At 36.5% G+C, this 18970-nt stretch overlaps 1 protein-coding gene across 9 annotated transcripts in view; it reads left to right on the top strand.

Annotated features, from left to right (window-relative positions):
* The window catches only part of NRXN1 (neurexin 1), a gene marked incomplete at both ends in the record, with an annotated part of 666790 nt that overhangs the window by 203480 nt on the left and 444340 nt on the right, over positions 1-18970 (top strand). The window lies entirely within an intron of this gene.

The raw sequence follows: 18970 nt of genomic DNA, 5'->3' as shown, positions 1-18970 counted from the left end.
AGTCTATTTTCTAGTCAATAATTTTCATGGGAAAAAAATGATGATAACGTTGATGGTAGCGTCTTCCCTACAGAAAGCAGGAAGGATGGAATATTTCCATGGTGAATTAAAATGCACACGTTGCTGAGCAATGAAAACAAATTAAGGCAAATTCAGTAACTTCATTTTAAAAGCAACAGTGAGCTTTAATTGTCATAAATTCAGAACTAATTAAAAACATGTTGACAAAAATTGGCCCAACAGCTTGTCATTTTCAAATCTAAGTGAAACACAAAGTGCTGAGAATAAATTATAGGGTTTGAATTCAGTTCTTAAATTTAGTGCATTTGCTGCATGTAGGATATCTCATGATCTTTCAGGGGGATCACAGTAGAAAATTATTACAAAAATATTGTTTTTGTAGGGCTAATATTTACAAGTAAGCTCTGAACTTGTGTCTAAACTTTGAGAATGGAAATATTTGACAGTGGGTCTAGATGGGTGATTCAGTTCTATTTTAACTCCATGCTGGGTGAGAACTAGGCATGTGCCATCTCTTCTCCTCCCTCCCAATATATAAGGAGGAAATAAAATGAGGGACATGGACTCTAGTATGAAGCTCCAGGTGGTCCAGATGGGTCCCAAGTCTGGATTATTAAATAAATAGAACCACAAGACGTGCTGTGGCACATAAACTGCCCCCTCAGTATGTTCCCATCTGCTCTGATAATAACTAGGTGTAGTGTAAAAAGGATTACTAAAATCCCCAGAGGTTAACTATTTCAGGATTGATAAATTACCAAAACCTAGAATCATAGATTGGTTCGGGTTGAAAGGGACCTCAAAAATCATCATTTCAATCCCTCTGTCATGGGCTGGGATGCCATCCACCAGACCAGGTTTCTCAAAGCCTCATCCAGGCTGGCTGGCCACACTTCTAAGGAAGGGGCATCCCCAACATTTCTAGGCAGCCTGTGCCAGTGCCTCACCACCCTCAGAGTAAAGGAATTCTTCCTAACATCTAATCTAAATCTCTCCTCTTTTAACTTAAATATGTTCTCCCTTTTCCTGCCACTATCTGCTTGTGCAAAAAGTTATTCTCCCCTTTTTTTTTTTTTTTTTTTTTTTTTTTAAGTCCCCTTTAGGTAGTGGAAAGTCCTATAAGGTCTCCCTGAAGTCTTCTTTCTCCAGGCTGAACAAGCCCAATTTTCTCAGCCTGTCTTCACAGGAGAGGTTTTCCAGCCATCTGAGCATCTTTCTGGCCCTACTCTGGACCCTCTCCAACAGGGGTCCAACAGTGTCCACATCCTCCTTGTGGTGAGGACCCAGAGCTGGATGGACCACTCCGGCTGGGGTAGAGGGGCAGAAACACCTCCCTCAACCTGCTGGCCACACATCTTTTGAAGCAGCTCAGAACACACTTGGTTTCATCATCACATGTTAGTTAAATTAACATGGTTCCTGAATGCAAGAAAAGTATTATTCTAGGGAATAGAGAAGATAAATCCTCAACCTGGAATCTTCAAAATGTAAACCTTTGTATATGCAAGGTTTTGCTGCGACTCTCATATGACTGCAATGCCCTTGCAGTTGGTATTTCATCTCTTTCTGCTCAGCCGGAAGATAAAGACATACTAATATTCTGAATTAAGTTCTACATTAATGTGTACACACCTAAAACATGCCACAGGGAGAGTAACTGCAGAATTCAGAAATTTTTTCTTAGGTGAGGTGGTGTGCTTGTGTGTCACCATATACTGCAAACACTGGGCACTACTGCTGTATAAATCTGAAAGATCTGGAAACTAGGAGCAAAAATACCACAGATTTTTAAAAGTATAGGCTGATCCAAACATCCTTTCATCTCTACCTAACTTCAGTGAAAGGCTTATGACAATATACCAGATGTCTCTTAAAATACAGCCCTAAGTTAATTAGTGAAGTGCTCTAGGGTCCATCCTAACACAAGGTGTAAATTTACAAGGCCTGTATGTGAAGTGCAATGACTGATAGGATGTGGAGTAAAAGCATGTGATTATTTTACTCTTTTTTAAGAAATCAGTGGCAAGCATACCAGTGTGGGATTTCATTCTCTGAGCCAATTACTTGTTTATAATTGAAATTTCCTGAATGACTTTGCAGGCTTTGTCATCCTGTAGTGAGACCTCGGAAAACAAATAAGAACTATTTATACAATTGGTAGAAAGACATAGGAATAAAAGCACGTGTAGCGAAGGACAGAATAAAGTTGTTCATGCCTTCTTTGCTGGCTAATGGTCTGGGTAAATCTCAGAGTAAATTTAAGTGCCTAACCAAATTTCAGCCTGTCTTCCTTTCAAGGCACTGAATTGCTCAATGACTGCCCTGAAGAGAGTAGAATAACACAATTTCTCAGCAATGGGGAATAGTTAAGAACTTAGTTCACTAAAATACAAGTTCTACTGAATTACACAGCCCCATGTGGAGGGTGGCATCCCTATCCCTAGGAATGCCAGTGGAAGTTTGGGGTCCAAGTCTTGAGAACTGCAAGTATAATATTATCCACTTATTGATTTTAAATCAGTTATAGCTAATATAGAAATGTACTAAAACTCTAGCACACTTTACAAGATAAAATTAGAAATATGTGGGGTTTTTATATATATATATATATTGAGGTATGTTCAACAATGTAAAAGCAGGGCTGTATTTTCTCACACACCTCATGGCATAGCTGGTTTTTTGCTAACTTGTTGCATTAAGTTGTCAGACTCAGGCAAGAAATGACTTGAGTTGCTTCATTTGAGGTATAATGAATACTTTGCTTAAATTATCTTCTTTTCCAACAGCAAAACACTTAGCTGAGAAAATTTAATATAACAAGGTTCATACAAGAACAGGTTTTCCAGTATTCCCTTATGCAATTTAGAATAGTTGACCTTTAATTAACGAGCCTCTCAGTGGTGCACCTTACTGCAAAAATAACCAAGACGTATACTTTTAATATTTGTTCGTAATAATCACCACTGAATTTGCTAGTTCCATGTATTTAAAATAACCATAAAAGTTCTTCCAGTAACTCCAACTGAATGTACTTTTTATATACTATAAAGGCCTTTACCAGTAAGTATTTAGTGACTTTTTGTTCGGTTACCATGGTAACTTTGAACTTTCTTTAGCTCTGAAAAAAAGCACCTTTTTTTCACTATAAGGAAAAAAAGCGCTTGGTTTTGAGCAAGAAGAAAAAATGGACATAATTTAGCAGATGAGCTTGTATATTTTAAAAAATCTTTTTCAAAATGCTTTGAATATTTTTTTTAATTTAGATATCTAAAAAATTACTGAAATGGAGAGGAAGCAACTAATTTAATGGAAATTAAGAAAGTTCATAACCAGAGAATACTGTCTATAGATATCTATTTGTATACACATTCCTGTATATACAAATGGGAATTAGATTGCATTCATATAATAAATTAAAGAACAAATGTTATCTTTGTAGTGTGATCCAGTTCCAATCTTGGAGAATTTAAGGAAAAAAATACCAAAAACCCCAAAACATAACCAGGTTTGTATTAGAGCTGTGCTTTATTAAACCTCTTATTTTCAGGTGAGGGATATGAGTGTAAGCATAAGACTTGAGTAGAGTAGAAAAGTGTAAGAATCCCTTGAATGTGGGGTCTTGCTGTGGGAAAATATTTAAAGTAATGCAGGAAATAAATATTCTTATGGGCACATTGCATTAAAATAATACAAAGATATACTTGAGGTATTCATGGTCTTTAACATCAAGCATCTTTATTTACATCAACTTGAGAAAATATTGATAGAAGAATTCCTTTGTAGCCTTTTTTTTTTTTTTTTACTATTTAAAACATAAAGATTTATATCTGGTAATTTGGAATTATTTTTGTGATGGTTATCAAGGCAATATGTTGGTAAGCAATTAAAATATATAATCAAAAATGAGCATAGGACAAAATCCCTGGCTTGGCAGTATAAAGCTTTCATTAATTGCTGCTTGCCTTTAATATATTAAACATTTTTTTTTAATATTCTTGTGATGAAAGCCACACTACTTCTAATTACAACACAGGTACTTTTGTGATACTATAATAGAAAATGCTCTGATGTAGCAAACCAAGGAAAAATAAGATGATGTGAGCTACCTCCAGCTCCATTGCTTAAAAAGGGTTCCTGTAGTCAGCTAAGTTCCACTGGCTCTACTGTCTGGCAACTTCACTCCAAGTTTCTTCACCTTTTTTTTTCTCTTCAAAACTATTTAAAATATGAGTTTCATTTTTGTCAATCTTGTTGCTAATGGGAAATAAGAAAAAATATTGGCTGAGATGGGGGATAATTAAAAAAAGAAAGCAGTAGGCGTTTTTTCTTGGTGAATGATACAAAACTGTATTTGATGTGAGGGATAGATGATCAGAAACACTTGTTTTGTCTATTAAGGAAAAGGTCAAACCTTAATTTTCAGTGACTGATATTGTCTTAGGTATATAAGCCATCTTTATTCCAAATGAACTCTTTGGAGATTGGGTATTCTTGTTCTAAACCAGCGTGAAATGTATCTGATCCTGTCCTGCAATGGAAAAAAAAGGTTTTGGTTGGGTTTTTTTTTCTCAGTGTTATCCTGTGATGGTAGTCCAGACAAGTATAATAATTCTTTTTTAATCTACTAAATACCAGTCTTGCTTCAAAAGCCTGGAATTTGGGGATGATAATGTTTGTCCAAGATACAAGCTTTTGTTCCTACAAGTAGCCACATTTTCAGATTCTTTATGAGAAACTAGACATCTACTTGAGGAAAAAGCCCCAAAATTAGGATTAGATTTTTAAGATTAGTTTTAGTGTGTAGTTGTTACACAGTCTAAATATTTGTACACAAAATACTTAGATGCAGCTGATGCCTACATCTCACTTCAGAGTAGATTGTATTAGCTTCTGGGATATAATAAATCCACTGGGCCCAATGCCTGAATTAACATAATAATTAAAGTTTCAGCACATTGTTGTAGGTCACAGTAAGAAAATGTTTAATCTTTCTGCATTCATCTGTGTACATTCAAGGCATTGGGAGGTCTACAGAGACTGAATTAAATTTAAGTGTATCAGAAATGAGCAGGGTGTTGTAAGAAAAATGTGAAAAAGATTTAACTTTGTTGGGAGCTGTTCATAATTGGTTTTGTTCTAACAATAAAAGATACAGCAAAAATTGGGTCACTACCCAAGTTACAGCTCAATTAATGAGAGAAAGCTGTGGGTGTATAGCAGCCAAAACACAGAATCATCCTGAGTCTACCCACTTGAGAATTTGGGTTTTGTTTGGTTCATAGATCACTGTCTGTGGTCAACTGTGTCTGTAGGAAAAACCAAGTGCTGGGCTGGATGTAAGTACAGGATGTAGTAGATCATCTGAAAGTTACTCTACAAAATTAGTAGGGTGTTAAGAGGATGAAACATGCTTTTCCAAACATAATTCTAGGCTTGAAAAATTGATGACATTGAGAGGAAGATTTAATGGATTTAATGTCATTTTATGAGTCTTGAGAGAAGCCAAGGAATCCTAAAAGTTATCTTGTCCTGGCACTACTCAAAAGCCAGGGAGAAATCTGGATGCTGATTATTGCACCACCAGAAATGGGTCAAGATGCAGCTTGTCTTGAAACCAGTTTGGAAATCCATGGTAAATTCCTGAGTTTTAATGGAATCTTTAGCTGCGGTTTTCCTTTATTCTGAAGCAGGTTTTGGCTAATATAGGGGTAAATGGGTTTAGCAATTTAATGGCTGATTTCCTGTGCTAGGCATCCACTTGACAAAAGAACCACAACAGGATGGGTGAAGAAAGTTCTGATTGCATTACAGCATCCTGAGGAGCCAGGGCAGGTTGCTGTTCAGCTTTTCTTTGTGTTTGCACAAAAAGCCTCAAAAATTGGAATAGAGGATAGAAAATAAAAATGGGGAGCCTGAAGCTGCTTAAATTAGTCTGTGTTTCTTGTATGGCAGCATGGAAAAGTTGCTTATTAAGTCAGTATTGGGGGAGTAGGGAAATAACTGAGAGGGGTGTAGCAGGAAAAACAGGAGCTGCAGGAGCTGCCCTTGGATACCTCAAACATTCCTAATTTCATGGCTAACAGACTGATGAATATTGCCTGCTTTTGCTTATGAGATGGAAATACTTCAGTGTGCATATTGTCTCCATAGCCCCAGACTAATGCACAAACAAATAATCCTCGAATAATAAAATAATCAACTTAACCTCTAGGTAAATTGTGGTTTACCTCTAAGTTTCGGTTTAGGAATCCAATGGAAATGAACTTGGGTAAAAGAGAATTAAGAAAGAATGGACTGCTAGTCTGCAAATTTCCAATTTAATGACAAGCAGAATTCTTAAAGCACATACCTTTAATTTTAAACCATTAACATCTGTACCACTGTTTCATTTGAATACTGTGATATAATGTTACTTCAATAACAGAACTGATGGGCTGGATTCTAAAATACTTTAAACACAGCTTCCTACTAGCTTTGAATCCAAGCTCTTAGGAAATCTGTAGGGTGTAGGAGCCTTGGGGAGAAATATAGATAATAATTACAGAATGTTTTCTTTACAGATGCAGTAATTCCCTTTCCTGAAAGTTCAGAGAGGTTTAAATAATTTTGTGAACATAATAACTGACCTGATGATGAATGTTAGTGTGTTTTGTCAAGAACTCTTAAATTTTAATTAATTTGAAGGTATCCAGAGTAGTACTCTAATAGCTTTAGAAGTGTAATGACATGTACTCAGAATCAAATATCTGCTGTATTGTGTATACAGCACAATACAAGGCTTTACTTATTTTCTCAGGGTGCTATAAAACGAGGAGGGACTTTAGAAAAGCAAAACTATATTCAGCAACACAAAGGAAACAGTAGGGTTGTAGAAGAAGGTTGAATTAATAACCTTTGTAACTCAGAGCACAAGCATTTTCTGTATATTGATCCTGTCACTCTGGCTACGGCACGATGGTATTTTCCTAATGTAATAAATGTAAAACCTAACCAGCCCCTGGGGCTGTGCATCTAAACAGCTGATGGGTAATTACAGGAGACCTATGAGTCACAGGTGGGAGAGAAAAAAATGGAGGCTGCTGGTAAGAGCATTTGTGTTCAAATTATGATTTGAAGCAAAATTTTGATTGCTCTATCCTGTAGAGGGATTTTTTTTTTTTTTTTCCTGAGGGGAAAAGAGGAGGTTTATTACATTGAAAGTTTGCATAGAATTTTTTTCTGTGCTGCAGTATTTGTGTGTGAATAGTCAGTCTGGTTATAGTCCTTGCTCCTGAGTCCTGTGTGGTTTGGTGTGGAACCAGCAGTGATGCTCAAGCTGTGGAGGAGGAACCAACTTGTGGTTCCTGCTGTTGTTGACAAAGGCTTCAGTCTTGCATTTTTTTCCACATTAGTTAGAAATTTGTGGAAAATAGGTATCAGTTGCCAGAACATTTGGTGCAAGGATACAGACTCCATTGCTTCTTTCTCTGCCCTCTCCAGTTGACAGCTAAGTGGAGTACCAGGAGCTGTGGTGAACCCAATCTTAGTGCCTTGAGACATAGAGAAACTTTATGCTCTGAATGCAGATTAGATTCTTGAAAAAGTAAGAGTATCCAAACCTGAAATTTATGTAATGTGCTTGTCAGTAGAGTGTCACACCTTTTCTCTTTTGATTAGCCTTTGTAAGATATGTTAAATTATTTTTTCAATTGTGTTTTCTTCTGTAAGTGTTCTTTGGATGATTACAGGTTTGTTTTTATTTCATATCTGTAGGGCATGAGGCTGCAAATTATGCTAAGCTCCTATGCAGTAATAATAAATATTGAAGTATTTTAAGCAGTTATTTTAGACAAGTTCCTGAAGAGGTGAAATTACTTCTTAATACCTAGTGTTTCTAAAATGAGGCAGTATCTCTGACAGTCTCACTCTTTCTATCTACATCTTTTTTTTTTTTTACCTTTTCCAGTACCTGAGAAATGAGTTCTTAAGTTTTATGTTAGATCCATGCAATGATGCAAATATGTCAAATTATCTGTGACACTCTAAGTATCTCACCTTCTTAGACATATTTATTGCATAAAGAGAAGGATAAAGTGGTGCAAATGTGCTGTCTTCAGTGGAATTTACCAGCAGATAACTTGGCCCAGTCATGACAGCAAATCTTTTCTCGAAAATATCAATACAGCACTAGAGTCCAATTATTTTTATACTGTGCTAATCTTCTTTTGCTTTTACAGTGTTCCTGCAGGCTTCTATAAAAAGACTATTGGTAATCTCAGTAGGGAGGCCTCCTTATCAAGCAGTTTCAAAGACTTATGACTTCTGAAAAAATAAGGATCAGGAGCTAATACTGAATTAATGGTGGAGGGGCTAGTCAGTCTTCAAAAAACTAAATGTGTAACATATATAATACTTGCAGAAGTTTTCTTGGATTTTCACAGATTTGATAATAAGACTTAGAGAAAGTTAGAAATCATTTGTATTTTTAAAGTACATGCCTAAAATGGTCCCTTAAATATAAATCTGGGCATAGTTCTTTTTATATATTCACAATTGAAAAGAAATCGGTGCACATATAGTTTTAAAACTATGGTCAGGCCAAGAAACCTGCTTATCAATTTTTGAAAGTCTCATTTAAAAGAAATTGGTATCAAGAGTAGCTCTTGAAAGCCTTATTTTTTTTATAGCTTACTGGAAGTATGTTAGAACATCGTTAAACTCTGTTTAAGAGTGAATGTTGCCAAGCCCTGGCTACGTGTTGAAAAGAAGAATGAGAAGTGCTGGGGAGAAGGACCTGGGGGTCCTGGTGGACAATAAGCTGTCCCTGAGCCAGCAGTGTGTCTTTATGGTCTAGAATGGTGTCCTGGGGTGCATTAGGAAGAGCCTGAAGGTCAAGGGGAATCCTGCCCCTCTGCTCAGCCCTGGTGAGGCACATCTGGAGTGCTGTGTCCAGTTCTGGGATCCTGAGGGCAAGAGAGACACGGAGCTCCTGGAGCAGGTCCGGTGGAGAGCTACTAAGTTGGTCACGGGTCTGGAGAACCTCTCTCCTGAGGAAAGGCTGTGGGAGCTGGGGCTGTTCAGTCTCAAGAAGAGATGACAGAGAGGAGACCTCAGCAAAGTGTCTGAAGAGAGCTGTCAGAGGATGGACCAGGCTCTACTCAAAAGGATGAGAGGCAGTGGGCAGGAACTGATGCACAGGAAGTTCCACCTGAACACGAGGAAGAACTTTACTGTGTGGGTGAGCAGGCACTGGGACAGATTACTCAGAGAAGGTGTGGATCTCCCTCACTGAAGATATTCCAGAACCATCTGGACACGATCCTGTGCCATGTGCTCTGGAATGATCTTGCTTGAGCAGGCAGGTCAGACCAGATGTCCCACTGTGGTCCGTTCCAGCTTGACCCATTCTGTGATTCTGTGAAGTGATAGCAAGAATTATCTCATTTAACAACCTACAGTTGTTACTTGAAACACATTAAGGTATCCATCAAATTTCTTTGAATTGTATCCTCCTTTATCATGTTATGTGAGTAAGCTTTAGACAATCATGGAAAAAGGTATAGAGAAATAGGTTTCAGAGCTTTAACATTTCATTGGTGTCTTGCTATGTGTTAAAGAAGCTTTTTCTATGCTACAGAATCGGAATGTCCATAAGTAGGCTTGTTTCATGAAGTGGCTCTGTAGTGGAAATTACTTATTCCAGCAACACTTTTTTCTTAAAACTCTTTGTTATCTAGCTGCTACTACTCCTTTAAAGCTTGATGTAAATTGCATCAATAGCTATCTGTGATTATTAACACAAAAATCTTACTTACGTATTTTATCTGCTATCAGATAAATCAGATTTTGAGACTGCCACATGTGAAATTACCATCTGAATATCTCTGGTTGCTATTTATACAAAACTCCGGTTGTTACATTCAGACATAGGCTCTTGTTTATGTGTACAGTGCTCTTTCCTCAACATCTCCCACGTTCTGAAATATCATAACCTAAATTTTGATTGGGGGTAGAGAGTAGAAAGAGTATGAAAAACAGTTATATTCTGTCAAATCATTACAAAAATAGTGGTAGTTTTGCTTTTTTTTTTATTGTCCTGGAAAGTGAGTGTTAAGAACAATAGTGCCAGAGAAGCAAAAAATAGCTAAAATACATCACTATAGAATATCATCTGTCATACTTCTGTAAATTTCATGAAGCTTGTATCTTTTCCAGAATAAAATGTGTTAAATTAGTTTGAATTCAGTTTGCCATTTCCCCTGTCCTTAACATGTCCCTAGTTTTATATATTCTTTTATCTGACTGCTGCACACAGAATACAAATAGAGGTGTGAGGGGTTTTTATTAGTAGGACTTATTCTGATCTTCAGATGTGAATGGAGATTTCCAGTGGCTGCTGATTAGTGAGAACACTGACCAGCATATGGCTTAGCCAATCTTTGCCTCTCAGCAGGGATTGCAGTGAAGTAAGAAAGGTCTCTGAAGGAGAAAAACTAAGATACAGGGAAGAAGAGAGTGGAGGGCAGCATTGAAACAACAGGGGGAGAAAACCTGAAATTAATAGGTCAAAATATCTCTAGGCAGTTATGTCACAGGCTGAAGAAGTGGTAACAGCACTATCATAGCCATCAAGGTTTTCTGTTTGTTGGGAAGTCCTTCTGAGAGTTTAATCTGCGTTTTTAAATAATCATTTCCTGATTCTGCATTTGCCCTTGAATGTTTCTTACCATACATATGCAGGTGGTTGCAGTTCTGTGTAAATACCTGTGGGTATTTTTCTCTGTAAAGTACACACAGTTCAGCTGCTTTTATGGCCTTGACCTTGAACAGAATCCCTGTTATACAGACAGCTACTAATACCTTTTAAAATTTGCCTCCGTTTAAAAATACACATTTATTTTTTTAACTGTGGGCACATAGTTGATTCTTCTTTCCAGAGCAGAATATTGTCTGTTCTTAGCCCAATTCACTAAAGGTCTGTGCTGTGCTCAGATTAAATGTTTGTGTTGTCCTTAGTGCTTTGTCCATCAATTACATTCATAAAGGTAAAATATCGTTAGTCATTGCAGTGATCATTAATCAATGTAACATTTGGAGGAAGGTGATCTGAATTTTTAATGAAGTTTATTAGTCATTAGAGTTCAATACCAATTATTTAAAACAATTAAATTGGCACTATTCTTTTGCTCGCTAAATGAAAATTCTTATACCTTTGTCATCCTTTGAAAGAAAAAACTGTTTCCAAAAACATTATATTGAATTTCTTGTAACTCTCACGTTAGTTTCTAATAATAACCTTTCTGATCCCGTAGCTCATTTGAACACCTGACTTAGGTAGTGATGGTGGCTGAAGGTAATTCTGGGGTGCCAAAAGAAATATCAAATGCATCACAAGAAGGCTTCTTGGTCCTAATACTACTTCTTATATGAAGCCTTATGTTAAAAAATACAGTTTTGGCTGAATTATTGTCCACAAGACAATGAATTAAGATGATGAAGCTCAAAGAGTTTTTTTGACTAATGGTCTGCCTGTCTTTGAGAAGTTTTGAGGTTCTTCTATATCCAGAATTAATCAATAAAAAAGAGTTCTTTTACTCTTTGTAGCTGACATAGTAATTCCCTTCACTTTATTTGAAGAGGCAGCGCTGCAAAGAGATATTAGGCATGGCTTGTTTAGATCAAATATTTCTAGTGTAGCAACAGGCCATTAGCACATCTCTCTGCTTGTTATTTTGAACAGCAGATTTCTTCACCTGAGACTTCAGCTTCTCAGATCCCCTTTGTTGCTGTAGGATCTTTTCATAGAATGTATTCCTCATATGCTCAGTAACTTGGAAAGATGTTTCTTTGTTTTCATGTGAAAACTCTTGATATTTAAAATATTAAATGAGAGTATCCTCAACAGGCTGGAAGATGTAATAAAACAACTGTTTTCATATTAAATTTCCCATGTTTATAGGAAGACCAAGAGTTACAAATAGCTTCTTCCAAACATGTTTTGAAGACTAATGCAGAGATCGAACAGACTTTTCCCAAAAGTTTTTATGTTGATGCTCCTTCAGTGATACAATCTTAGCCACAGACATGAGAAAAAAGTGATGTTTTGTTAATCCCCTCTGGAAGGCGTTTTGTTTTACCTTTTTCAAAACCATGCTGTAGCTCTTTTTACTGAGTCAAATGCTACATAGTCCTGTAGTACCTCTCTGAGGCAAGTGCAAAACTGGTTTTACAGCAGTGGCTCATCGTGTACATAATACCACTGCAGTGGCATTCCCTCTGCATCTCTGGAAAGCTTATTGCTACAAAGGGGTTCTTTTAACAGGAATTAATTAGGACTAGAAAATTGCTTGTTGTTTTTTATTGCTTCCAAACCCCAGGACATGCCGCACTAATCCTCTAGTGCTGTGTGGTGCCATAAGAGAGGTATTCAGCTGATGTCTCAGAAGTTTCTTATCAGCTTTGAAACTGGTCCTTATCAGATCATTTAACTCGTTAACTCTTTCTACACATTATGATAAATTCATATACTATGTTAGAGATTTTCTTCCTTATTCTTACATTTGAAATGTGTGTTTAAATGTAATGCCAACAAAGTGAAAAAAACCAATTTTCTTTCTTCTCCTATTCCACATTTTTATTTAGGACAGTGAAAAATGAATGCAACTCATTTGGAAAACCCTCAGCAAGGAGTAAGGTGCTTCTTCTTTATCCAAGGAGCAGTTCAGAAAATGGATTTTTGTCCAGGACAGAGACTGCTTCCAATTTTTTCAAGAACAACTGCATTTGTTTTTTGTTCAGCTCTCCTCTGTAAGATACAAGCAGAAGAGAGCCAGCCCAGGCTGCAGAGGAAGAATTTACATTTCCTGTTTCATCACTCAAAGCAGATTAATTCTAAAACTTGTATTTGCACAAGTTATATAGTTACAGGGTGTAAAATTAAAAATGCTATCTTTTCCTATTGTAACATCAGTTTTTCTACCAATTCTGTAAGCAATCTGATACTGAAAGTCAGTGCTTTTGATCCTTTGAAAGCTACAAATCTGCATTTTGCAGTTGAGCTATAGAGTCATTGGAAACCTTGAGGCCTGGAAAAGGCCTTTGGAAAGTTGTCCAGCGCAGTTTTTAGCTTGTTGCAGAAACTTAAGCCTGTATTTATTTGTTGGTATAATGCTGCTCTGATTTCCCAACTACCAAAATTCACAATTGAGTTTTAAGGCAACAGCAAGGCTGAGTAATAGCAGTTTCTCCTGTGAGTGTAGAATTGATATGAGAATCTTTGCTATTTTGCAGTTTATTCTTAATTTAACATGAATGCCTTTAAATCATGATTTTAAACTTTGAGGTTTTGAGAATTATAGGAGAGGCATTATCACTAAGATATAAAGTGGAGGACACTGTAATCTATTTATTAATGACGCAGCTGTTAATTGGAGAAAGATTCTCTTATTTTCACCTTCTAGCAGTTTAGTATTTAATGTACACTAAGATGGCACCATTCCTGAAAACTCCTGCTTGCTTTCGTCTCCCTCCCCAATTGCCAATCTTCTTTTGAAGTGCATACTCTCTGATTAAATAAAAGGACATGAAAATTAGTGAGGAAATTGCATGGTGTAGCCATTTTAGTAATGAATTTAAATGGCTGTTTAGCAAAATGGAGTAATTTATCATTTATCTGATGTTCCCTGTAAGTCATTTATCATGAGTATCAACTATCATAATTCTAATCTGAGATGGTGGGAACGGATCAGAGGCTCATACTTCAGAGGTTCATACTTCTTGTAATTGGCTACTGATTTAATGATTGTGTGTAAAACAAAACAGGAGCTGGAAAACTTCTCCAAGGTTCTTTGCATCATGATATTATACTTGACTTTGTATCAGTTATGCTGTTACATTTTTCTTGGCAGGTAGAACTTTTCTTTGCACCTCATTTTACTTAAATGCATACTAGTTTTACTTTTATGTTGGGCACCAGTAATGCAGACTTTGGTTCCCAGGATCACAGGTGCAGTGTGTTTTTTGAGATAAACCATATTCTGATAGTATAATGTCATGAACAAAGACTATGGCAGTCCAAAGGACTTGGTTATAACAGTTAACCAAAGTTTTACTTTGTCATGGTTTTGAGTGGAACATTTTCTGCCAGAGAAAGGCTTGAGTTGGTTCACCAGGTCCCCGAATCTTTGGAATCAATAGACACTTCTGCAGCTTTTTTTTTTTTTTTTTTTTTTTTTTTTTTTTTTTTTGCAAAAGGATTATTTAAAACAATAATAAGAAGCCCTTGAGAAGTGACTCCCCACTTCCTTCAGAATAAATTGCTTATGGTCTTAAATAACCTCTCTGGTTTTGTTCTCACATTGGGCTAGTCATGATTACCTCATACTGGACTTATTCCTTCACAAAGGGAAGGCACACAGACATTTGTATTTACTGGAGGGGGAAGGGAGCATTAAAAAAAAAAGAAATAAACAGGTAGATATTTCCCAGCTGTGGATTTGGAATCATGAATCTCATTTTATCTCCGAATTGCTGCCTTGGAATTTTCTGTGGAGACTTATTTAGAGGGCAAGGAATATAGTTTCTAGAAAGGAAAAGAAAGATTGTGAGAAATGAAAGGAAGCATGGAAGATTCTTCTGTTAAAAAACATTACTTACAAGACATAGGAACAAAAACTGCTAGTGCACAACAACAGCAGTACTTGTAAAAATTAACTCAGCCATAACTGATAAAGCAAACCCTCTGCATTCTCTCAGAACTGATTTCTTAGGCTTTATCATAATTCTATCTTTTTTGTTGGTTTCATACTTAAGTCTTAAATTTGTTAATTAGACAGTAATATTTTGGTTTCTTCTTTGAGTGCCTGTAATTTATTTCTAGATGTGACCCGGTCAGAATTTATTAAGTGATTGGGAATCAAAAAATGGTCAGATTCAGTAGAACATTTGGAGAATGACTTTATAGTCTTTGTAATTTTTCATCTTAAGATCCAATGAGTGATGTATTAATGGAAGGGTAAAGGCTGGCTTCCTAAAAGAGCAGTGTGCTGAGAAACCTTGTGCATTGTGCATCCTGGGACCATTCCACGTTCAGTGGTGCACACCTCGTGTGGAGAGTATTCCCATTGTATGGAATGGCAAACCATTTAGTTTGCCATTACTGCAAAGTTTGCCATGGAAGTAGCAGTTCAGGCTGTGTGTTTTTATTCTATCAGTCATTCTTGTTAATGGTTTTGTCTACATGCTCTTTTAGTGTAGTTTCCCCAAGCTGCATTACTTTTACAGAAAGACTTTATAAATAAGTTGATGGTGTAGCAGATAAATGTTTGAATTTTAAATTGTTGTGAAATGGAGCACTAAACAGTACATCTGGGAACATACTAGACTCTGGTTTGGCATAGTTTATTTATTCAGAACACATTTAATGTTTTGAAGACTGTAGAGAAGGAACTTGGCTCTCAGAAGTAGAGTATCACTGGCGTCAGCTGATTTTCTCTTTGACAGTAATTATTTTGGCAGATAAATTGACAACTTTCTAACAGGTTTTGTTGTGTAATAATAGATGGGTTTGTCACTGGGGTTATTGGGGTTTAGTTAATAAACTTCTGGGTTCTTCATACGTAAAGGAGCATTGCAGCTATCAATAAACAGATTTGATTTAGTCCTGCTATATTTTTTTTCTCTTGTCTACAGTCCCATTATTATTACTACTTATAAATATCAGAGCATCTAGTCCTGTGTACGTGATTTAAATCAGGCATGGACACATGATCAAATAATTATGGAATCAGCCAGACCTAGTTTATGATGTAATACTGCCAGTGAGATGGGTGGATGTGCTATAAAGCTTAGCATAGTGCTTATGTAGGATTGTAAAATCTGCTAAGGCTCATGGAAGTATTTCTTCTACATGTTTCAAGAGACTAAGGGCTTAAATCCACCTCTAAATAGCTGAATTTTCAAACTGTTGTTGACTTCAATGGGGCATAAAAACAAACCCTTCCTGCAGCAACAGGTGTTTTAGCAGAGCATTTCTATTGTTTGAATCCTTTCTGTGGCACAAACAGGTCGTGTCTTTCTGTATCTGCACATTTCCTGTAGTTCTGGATTTCCGTTGCCCTAATATACAGCAATTTACAGTACTCAAAATTCGGAATAGAAACATGTCAAACTCCCTTATGGTGTTCTTATTATCTTGTGCTTTTCTGTGCAGGTAATTACATTTTAATCATTAAATGAAGTGCAACACTTCATATTGGCTAGAATGACTGCCATGCATTTTTAATGGTTTCTCTAAGTGCCATTAAGTGATAATTTGAAAAAATAAACAAACAACCAGCAGTTTACACAACTAGTTATTAATGAAGCTTGTTCTTAATTTACTTAAAGGATCAACAAAAATTTGGTATGTAATGTAGCAATAGATTCTAACTGGGTTTTTTACATAAAACATTTGAATGTTTTATATACGTATTTTTTTTAAAATTCTCCATTCTAAATACATGCATTCATATCAAGAGTTAAATAGCACATCTTCTTGACATTAAAAAGTTGACACAGGGTTGATTACCAATATTGTTCAGTGGCTTTTCTGTCCTTTGCTAAAACATTTTGACTTATGTGCCTCCTGCTGTATGTGTGCTAAAAAAGTCTGGTTTTCAGTGATAAAGCACGCAAAAGATTTATAACCGGATTTCCTCTTCTAGGTTTTCCTGAATCTTTGCTAGCCTGTCGCAGACCTGTGGCTGTTTTAGCTCATAGCTTCCCATTTCAGAGCTGGGTATGGCAAGGCAGAGTTGGAGTTGCAGTGCCCCATCATTTCCCAAATATCAGTGCTAGATTGAGGGTAAAGATGCCTGAGGTTTCATCCAAGTGATCATAAGAGGGAGGTTTAGTTTTTGTGAGGAACAAATTACTCTGAAGACTAGAGAAATGTGGAGATATTTTGTTGGTATTTCCCCCACTTGCAAATAATTTCTGTGAAATTTGCAGCCTGGCCAAACTAGACTATAGTCATAGAAGATGATATTTGAATTCAAGGCATAGAAACAGAGTGAAAATAGCAAATAATGGGTATTTTTTGGTTTGACAGGTGAGCAGAAAAGATAGTTTGGTAGGAAAAACATGCAATTAGTGTCTTTATGCACAATGTTCAAACAGGTTTTTTGACCAAAGTGTCTTCTCTGAAGTAAAATACGCTGCTCAGTTTTAGCATTTTTGTTTTCAAGTCAAATTCTGTCTTTAAACAAGTGAATGCTAGCTTAATGTGAATATAAGTAACTTGTTTAAAATTTTAATTTGGTGACATTGATAGGTATCATGGACTGTATTATTAAAGCTAAAAGGAATGAGAAAGGGTTCAGAAATTAACAGTGAATGCTGCAGGGGTATTGCTTGAAGATTTACTCAATTTTTTCTTGGATGACCTGCTTGCTTCTTCAGGTCCTTGTTTAGGAATATTTTTTTTAAAAAGGGCCTGGCATGTATTTAAGTTCCATGCATATCCATGTCTGTGTGAATGATCTGGTTTTACAGAAGTAGTTTACAGTCCATAATGTTTGTACATAAATATTTTGCACAATGTCATTGATGTCCTTCAGGTTTTTTGTGTTATAGTCATTAAATACATGGGACAAAAACTACACATACCAGTTTGCTGCATCTGTTTTATCATCTCTTCATTGTAGGTATTCAAACTGTTTCAATATGCTTGTGCACCAAACACCCATCACAAATAAATTTGCTCTTGAGCATTTTATGCTTTTATTAAATATTCATTAGATGAGATGCAGGGTATTCCTGCAGGCCACTGCTTTGAGTGCACTGAAACCCCAGAAAATGGACTGTTTGTGAATCCTTTATGCACCATGAGCCAAGGTGTTCCTCCTCTACTGAAATGTGTCAGGGTCCAGGATGGGTTGCTATCAGTGCAGTGGTGTCCTGCATGTAGGAGTGATTTGGAAGGTTTAAGGCCTGGAGAACACATCAGCTCCTCCTGCATATTTACTGTGCATGATGAATGGCCAAGACAGGAAGCAGTGTGTGTGCTATGTGTGACCAACTTGTTACTTGTTGTAGTAGGGGAGCATGGTTTAATATGAAGCTGGAGACTCTTTTAGTTTGATTTTGTGTTCTGTGAGATGTGCTGTCAACAGCAGGAAGAGGCATCCTGAAGGGTGCTCAGGGAGGTGGTCTTTTTTGTTTTTTGTTTTCCTTTTTAAAAAAGTGTTTGTTTACAAAATAGGCCAAGGCTGTGAAATCCAGCTGTAGATTTCTTGTAGCAAACTGATTTCTTTCACTTGGGGTTAGATCCAGCTGAATCTTGCTTTGAGCTGTAAAGAGAGCATAACTGATAAATAGTCACTTTGAGTTTTTTACACTGTAGTCTAGTATGATTTGGCTGATGCCACAAAAAAAAAAACACCCACCTACCCTACCCCCCCCCCCCCCAAAAAAAGAAAAAAACATAAAACAAAAACCCACCAAGAGTTCTGCATCAAATCTGAGAGAAAGCACTTCAAGTAAACACAGACTAATAATTTTTAATGTTCTTATCTGAAATATGTTGTAATAGTGTCTGAACCTACTGTGCTCTATTATCTAAAGAGAATCATTCTCAATATCAGGATCAATGTTAGTGTATAGGCTACAACAAAAGTCAAATACACCCAGGAACTTCTCAAAAAATCTGTGTCCTCACACCAGCTCTTTTCATGTTCTGTCATTCACTGGTCTCCTAATTTTCTGCTGTTATTTCCTTTATCTATATATTTACACATCTGTTTTGGTTTTGTTCTAATGGTAACACAGTGATGTATGCAGTTTTGTCCTGGTGATTGAGTTTATTCTCAAGAAGGATGAAATTTGATATCTCCAGGTTTTCATACCTTCATCTTTACACGGCATAAACACCTACAGGTTTTGACTGGGATTTTCCTAACTTATTATTAGCTAAACTTTTGTAACTATTTTT

This window comes from Coloeus monedula (genome assembly GCF_965178545.1).
Source record: "Coloeus monedula genome assembly, chromosome: 2".
Classification (NCBI taxonomy): domain Eukaryota; kingdom Metazoa; phylum Chordata; class Aves; order Passeriformes; family Corvidae; genus Coloeus; species Coloeus monedula.
Note: the sequence above shows the minus strand (reverse complement) of the source record. Positions and strands in the feature narration are given on the sequence as shown.